Consider the following 7392-nt stretch of genomic DNA (forward strand, 5'->3'; position numbering starts at 1 on the left):
ATAGCTTTCTTTAGCCATGTTATTTTGAGAATACATGATTGCTTTGTTAGTATGCTTGAAGTATTATTGTTTTCATGTCAATATGAACTTTTATCTTCAATCATTTGGATCTGAACATTCATGCCACAATAAAGAAAATTACATTGATAAATATGCTAGGTAGCATTCCACATCAAAAATTCTGTTTTTATCATTTACCTAATCGAGGACGAGCAGGAATTAAGCTTGGGGATGCTTGATACGTCTCCAACGCGTCTATAATTTTTGATTGTTCCATGCTATTATATTACCTATTTTGGATGTTTATGGGCTTTACTAAACACTTTTAAATCATTTTTGGGACTAACCTATTAACTGGAGGCCCAGCCCAGATTGCTGTTTTCTTGCCTATTTTAGTGTTTCGAAGAAAAGGAATATCAAACGGAGTCCAAATGGAACGAAACCTTCGGGGGAGTTATTTTTGGAACGGAAGCAACCCAGGAGACTTGGAGTCGACGTCAGAGAAGCTTCGAGGTGGCCATGAGGCAGGGAGGCGCGCCCTACCCCCTGGGCGCGCCCCCCCACCCTCGTGGGCCCCTTGTGGCTCCCCTGACCGACTTCTTTCACACACACACACACACACACACACACACACACACACACATATATATATATATATATATATATATATATATATATATATATAAACACTATTCTGATCACGGGATGAGAATAATATTCTGATCACAACCTGACCTTCCCAGCTAGTAGTACGTTGAACTTGCCTGTGAACTAGGTTGAACTTCCGCCAACATTGCCCAAATGGGGCTTGCGATATACCGTTGGAAAGCTATGGACACCAGTATCACGACCCAACTTAAATTTTTGGCAAAATGTAAGCGGTTTAAGAGCAGTTTTGAAAACCGTTTTTTCTTCACACACAAAACGCGAATCGTATTTTCGATCGCATTTCTAAACCGTTTATCGGAATGAGACATATAATATGGAGTTGGAAAGCTTCTGCAAAACCGCTACTTCCACATGTTGAAAGTTTTCTCTAATTCTCTATGGTTAAAGAGTAATTTGAAAAAACGTAAAAGTTTGCAAACCGAACAGCCGAGTTCGTATTTTCGACGTCATTTCTAAACGGCAAATCCAATTGATGCATATGATATGGCGTTGGAAAGCTTATGAAAATGCGCTACTATTCCATTTTGAAAGTTTTTTCTAATTTTGAATGGTTTAAAAGTAATTTAGAAAATGGTACAAGTCCTACCGAGTTCGTATTTTCGAGCTAATTTTTTAACCGTGCGTCCGAATGCAGCAAATGATATGGCCTTGGAAAGCTTGAACAAATGCGAAACTTTTTGTTATGTATTATTCCTCCCAATTATTTACGACTTTAAGTCAGATTCAAAAATGGCGAAAAACGTATTTTTGCCATATTTTGTATAAACTTTATCGGAATGGCGCAAATAATATACCGCTGAAAAGCTACGGAAAATGCGAAACTTTTTCGTGTTGACAGTTTTCTCTGATTCCTAGCCGTTTTCATGTAATTTCAAAAACGGCGAGATCATTCGTTTTGCCTTTATCACGAAACAGATTCGCCAAAAGTGCATCGCGTGAAGTACCTGAACTTCTCGGTATGAAACCTTGAACTTCACTCTGTTTTTCACGTGCTTGTTTTGCCCGTAGCTCTCCATCCACGCACCGGAACACTCATCGGAACTGAGCAAGTGATATGCCGATGGAAAGCTGTTGTAGACACGCAACTTTCCCATGTTGAAAATTTTTTCATACTTGCAACGGTTTTAAAAGTTTTTTATCTGAAATACATTCACTGTAGTAGTTGAACTTCCAGCTGTTTTCACGTTGAACTTCCGTGGCATATTTTCGTCTGTAATTTTCTCATAAATTCATCAATGTCACACAAATGATATTTCTTTTGTACAAACCTCTCTCACAATAATTTTTTTAACTTTCTTCGACCGAGGACTTGAACTTACACAAATGACTTCCTACTGTTTTGAAGTAAATTAGAAAATGACGAGATCATGATTTCTGCCTTCATCCCAAATAGAAATACACTGCGTGAAGTAGTTGAACTTCTCGTGCATGTCTGTTCGAACTTCACACTGTTTTTAACATGTTGTTTTTTTGCACTGCGTGAAGTAGTTGAACTTCTAGGACGTGTCTATTCGAACTTCACTTTGTTTTTGACATGCTGATTTTTTACGTGGTGTTTTTTGCACTACGTGAAGTAATTGAACTTCTGGGGCATCTATGTTCGAACTTCACCCTGTTTCACTTTTCTTTGTATTTTTTCTTATATGAAATACACACCATGTAGTACGTGAACTTCCGGTTGTTATCACTTTGAACTTTTCTCTGGTTTGAGCGAATTATTTTAAAACACACAAAATAACATAATTTTTATGTATTTTGGACATCTAAATACACAGAGAACCTCTCTCAAAAGAATTTTTCAACTTTTCCTCGCCGAGCACTTAACTTCTAGCAACCATTTTTTTCGTTTATGAGTTGTTTTTAAAAGTGCAAAAAATGGTGTTGTGTTTTTTATTTTTTGAACAGGTAAATCCTATGTTTTAATAAACTCCAAACTTCTCTGTTATTTCAATTTGAACTTCACCTTTTTATATTTTGAGTAAAGAATTGTATTCAATTTTTATACGAAAAAACTCGAACATGGAAATACAAGGTGAACCTCTCTCGCAAGAATTTTTGAACTTCCCCGGACAGAGCACTTGAACTTCTTGCAACAAACGTTTTAAGCCTTTTGTTTTCTATTCTTATATTGTTATGTGAAACGCATTCCATGTGGTAGTTGAACTTCCCGCTCTTTTCACCTTGAACTTCTGTCACGTTTTTTTGTTCAACCTCTCTCACACGAATTTTTGAATTTTCTCGGGCTGAGCACTTGAACTTGTAGAAACAAAACTTTCAGCGTTTGCTTTTTTCATTCTTTTTTAATACAAAATGCACACCGTGTAGTACGTGAACTTCTCGCAGTTCTCGATCCGAACTTTTCTCGGTTACGTGAAAATATCTGAATTTTTTATGAATTTTAATCTGAATTTCTTAATCCTTTTTTATGAATTTTGAAGCGCTCTATTTCTAAAAGTTAAACTTCTTATTATTTAAATTTTGAACTTCTTGTTCCATTCTTTAATAACGAGGAAAATCTGAGTTTTCTATAATCATCGATCTTCTCCATCTTTTTAATATGGACTTCCTGGTTTTATTTCTTAATCTCTTTTGTGAAATTTTGAAGTGCTCTATTTTTAAAACTTGAACTTCTTGTTATTTAATTTTTGAACTTCTTGTTTCCATTCTTTAATAACGAGGAAAATCTGAGTTTTCTATAATCATCAAACTTCTCTATCTTTTTAATATGGACTTTCTCGTTGTATTTCTTTTAGTAACGAAAAAATTGTACTACCTGGTTTCCATTCTTTAATTTTTGAACTTTCTCGCGGCGAGCACTTGAACTTCTATCAATAAAACTTTTAGCCTTTGCGTTTTCATTCTTTTTTAATATAATATGCACACCGTGTAGTACTTGAACTTATAATAGTTTTTAATCTAAACTTCTCTCGGTTACGTGAAAATATCAAGGTTTTTTTTATAGATATTGAACGACTCTACCTTTTATTTTGAACTTCATTGTGTATTTTTAGAAATGTGAAAATTGGAGGTTTTTTAGAAATATCGAACTTCTTCATTATTTCAGATTAAACTTATTGGTTTCATTCTTTAGTAATTGGAAAAATCTGATTTCTTTTTAAATAAATATCAATCTGCTCCGCTTTCTTCAATTGAACTTCTTGGTTTTATTCATTAGTGACGAGAAAACCTAAGTTTTTTATATACGTTGAACTACACCATTTTTTATATTGAACTTCTTGCTTTTAATCTTTAGTATACGGGAAAAAATTGAGTTTTTTATAAACATCCAACATCTTCTTTTTAATTAGGACTTCTTGGTGTTGTTCATTAGTAACTAGAAAAGTCCTAGTAATTGGAAATTGAACTTCTAGGTATTTCTTGAAAAGAGGGAAAAAAACTCATATTTTTACTTCGAACTTCTCACTTATTTTACTTTGAACTTCTTAGAAAAGAGTATGGTTTTAAATAAGCAAAATAATCTAGGTTTTTAAATTTGAACTTCTATGTTTTTTGACCATCTCGGTTATTTCAAATTGAACGTTTAGGTTTTTGTTACAAACATCAAATAGTTTTTCTTTGTACACGAATAACAGTTTCTTCGAACTCTCTATTATATTAAATTTGAACGTCGAGAGTTAACATTTTCTACATGACGCTTTTTTTCTTCTTATATGAACATCAAACTTCTCTCTTTTTTTAGTTTGAACCTTTTGGTAATTGGAGCAATCCGAGTTTTGTAATAAACATCTAACCTCTTCGCTTTTTAAATTTGAACGTCTAGTTTTTTTACCTTCTTCATTATTTAAATTTGAAATTCTAAGTTTTTTAGAAACAGGGAAAATCCTTTTTTATAAACTTTTTGAACTACTCTGTTTGTTAGTTTGACCTTCTTGGATTTGTAATAAACATTGAACTTCTCCGTTACTTCAATTTGAACTTCTAGGTTTCTTTAGAAATAAAGGAAATCCATTACTTCTTAAATAAACATCGACCCATTTTTTTGGGTGAACCCTCAGGGTTTCGTGACTTTTCAATTTTTAACATAGAGCTGTTCGCTTATTTTTCTTTTCAAGTTTTGTATTTTCTTATTAAGTTTTTTCTACTTCGTATGTTTTATTTTATTTTGACCACTAGATCTTTTTAATTTTTTTATGCCTCGCGTTTAATATTTGAACTTCAGGTGTTCACTTTTTTCGAACAAAATGGATGCAAAAGAAAGTTATTTTCTAGACGCATCATCTATTTGTGTACCTAACTTTGATCCATCTCGAAATCAAAATTCCGGGGCTCTTATATATCATAGTCAATAAATGCTAGTCTTTCTATGTCTGAAAAATATAACTATTGTTTTTTCATGTCCACCTTGCTAAAGGTGCGTGTTGGGTGTTTTCCACCGCAAGGTTGCTCTTGTCCTCTCCTATTTGTATTTTCTAACCACCGCATCATCTCTCTCTTATCCATTTTTATTCTCCATGGCTCCATGTGATGTAGCAGCCGATGCCCAAAGCTAGCAAAACAGTAACTGATCCACCAAACAAAAGGCACAATGTATAGTAGAACAAGTAGTACATCGGCTACATCGTGATTCATTTGGGGCCATCTTTAACGCAGCAGCAGCAGCAATTTTACTCTATTAGTAGGCTGCATGAAAGTCGACCTGTTTTTTTCCCTCTAACTGAACTATCATTAGCCGCGTACAAGCCGACCTGTTGTTCCATGTTGACCAATCCCACCAAGAACAGGCCGAGCCAATGAGAGAACTAGAGCAGGGGCTGCTCCACCATGACCTAGTCGAAGAAGTTCAGTGCATCTCAATCTCTGCCTAGGCCACTTACCCATGTGCCTTCTCACGCACAGCAGAGTGGAGGGTGCATGTTCGCCCGCGCTACCAGAACAACCTGAACTTCTGATCTATTGAAGAGGAACAGAAAATCAACGATTCAGCAGCAATCTTAGAATTGTAACAAGTCCAGCACATCACAGTCACGATTAGAGATAAAAAAAAGAGTTCACGGACAGGATATTGGGGAGGCGCGGTCACGCTGCGCTACACGCCGAAGTTGGACATCACAGCCGCTGGCGCTCCATTTTTTAACCTGTTTTATGTGTCATTGAAGTCTGCGTTCATGGTAAAAACCACATAAGCAAGCACAACCATGCTTTGGCTAAGCGAGTTAGAGAGAGTGCTATAGAGAAAAAATCCTGTTGACCAAAATTTGTAGTTTATTTACACCACACACCACCAAAAGCACAAGTGTTTTGCACCTGCAGATATAGTTGAACTTCAGACATCAATCAAAATCACTTAGAGAACAAATACAAGACCGGACAGGGGGAGGGATCAATGCTTTGATCTGGATTCAGTTTAATGACAGCGGGAAGGAGCAACTTCAGACATCAATGAGGTCACCTGCCACAAGCATGGTGATGAAGGAGGCGGGACCGGGTGACTACCGTGGACTGCAGCTTACGATGGGCTCGACCTTCCTACTACTGCAGGGCTGGACTGGGATGACCTAAAAAGAAATGATCTGCACGGAACAGTACTGAACTTTCTCAATGTCTACATGCATGTTTTCCATACACTCATATTCATCTATATCTGTACCAGTTTTACATGTCGAACAATATGCGTACCAGTTTAATTGTTTCCAGTAGTAGTTCATCAAGTTGGGGAGTTCTAGATGGGAGTAAAACCGGACCGACTACTGAAAGATCGATATTCAGATATGAAACACCCCTCGAGGAAAGCATCTCCCTGTTTTCTTCAACCCATTCAGTTGATCCTGTCTGCATAAATGTAAACTGTGATCACCGTTGCAGTTGCTTTTAAGGTGCCTACGTATGTATAACAAATGAATGTGGTGCTGGAAGAGAGATCCACTTGCCAATCCGTACTCTTCTGCATCCCAGCTACACAAAATTATGGTCCTTCGAGGCCTCCATCCTTGCTTTTGCAGCACAGAAAACCTTTGCGCTAACTAGATAGACAGGGAGTGAAGTTAACAACATGTTCAGAAGCAGAGATGGTCATATTGTTCAAGATTTCTGCTGATAAGTCAACTCCATTATTCAGAAGGAGCGGTTAGGATTACTGTATTATGCCATGGTGCAGAGTTCAGAGGAAAGAACAGACTACTATATTGCTGGGAACAACACAAGAATCACCTCGATCATAGCTGTTGTTCCGCTGTTGGGGTCGGCGGCTCCGAACTTCTCTGTGCCTATCTTGCATGCACATGCATGTGAAGAAAGTGTGTTCTTCTTTTAGCTTGGCTTCTCCTCACGCCACATGTGGCTGTCGTGCGCACGCAAGCACCAACGACGAAGAAATTCTAGGCAGAAGAGGAAGACGTCCATGGTGCGCCAACGACGAAGGACGGTGTCTGGGGATGGGCCCCCTGGGTAGCGTGCTTGGGGGCTGGCGGTGGACACCAGCGCTCGTGTGCAGGGAGGGGGGTGCTGATGGTGGCCGGATCGAGGGGCGGGTGCAGCGCAGCGGTCGAATCCAGGCGCGGGGCGACGCGGCGGCCGAACCCAGGCGAGGGAAGCGCCGGGGGCGGCTGTCAGGGGTCGGATCCAGGCGGGGGCAGCTACAGCACAGATGGAAGGCCGCCGGCGGCTGCCACAGTGGTGGGCAAAGTGGGAGGTGGCTGGCTGCGGCACGGGATCGGCCGCCGCGCTCCCCAGCGGATCCCTTGCGGGGGAGTTGGCCACCGCGGG

At 38.6% G+C, this 7392-nt stretch overlaps 1 long non-coding RNA gene across 2 annotated transcripts; it reads right to left on the minus strand.

Annotated features, from left to right (window-relative positions):
* Positions 1 to 5100: 5100 nt before the first annotated feature.
* On the minus strand, positions 5101 to 7386 carry LOC119338083. 2 transcript variants are annotated; one of them, XR_005163790.1, is made up of 5 exons: positions 6838 to 7386; positions 6307 to 6650; positions 6080 to 6200; positions 5687 to 5934; positions 5101 to 5580 (listed from the first exon to the last, which is right to left on the minus strand). It is a non-coding gene; the product is annotated as an uncharacterized LOC119338083 (long non-coding RNA). The 2 variants fall into 2 exon arrangements; XR_005163789.1 differs by having other exon boundaries at positions 5687 to 6200.
* Between the last annotated feature and the right edge of the window lie 6 nt (positions 7387 to 7392).

The sequence above is a fragment of the Triticum dicoccoides genome, chromosome 7B, assembly GCF_002162155.2.
Source record: "Triticum dicoccoides isolate Atlit2015 ecotype Zavitan chromosome 7B, WEW_v2.0, whole genome shotgun sequence".
NCBI classification, from domain to species: Eukaryota; Viridiplantae; Streptophyta; class Magnoliopsida; order Poales; family Poaceae; genus Triticum; species Triticum dicoccoides.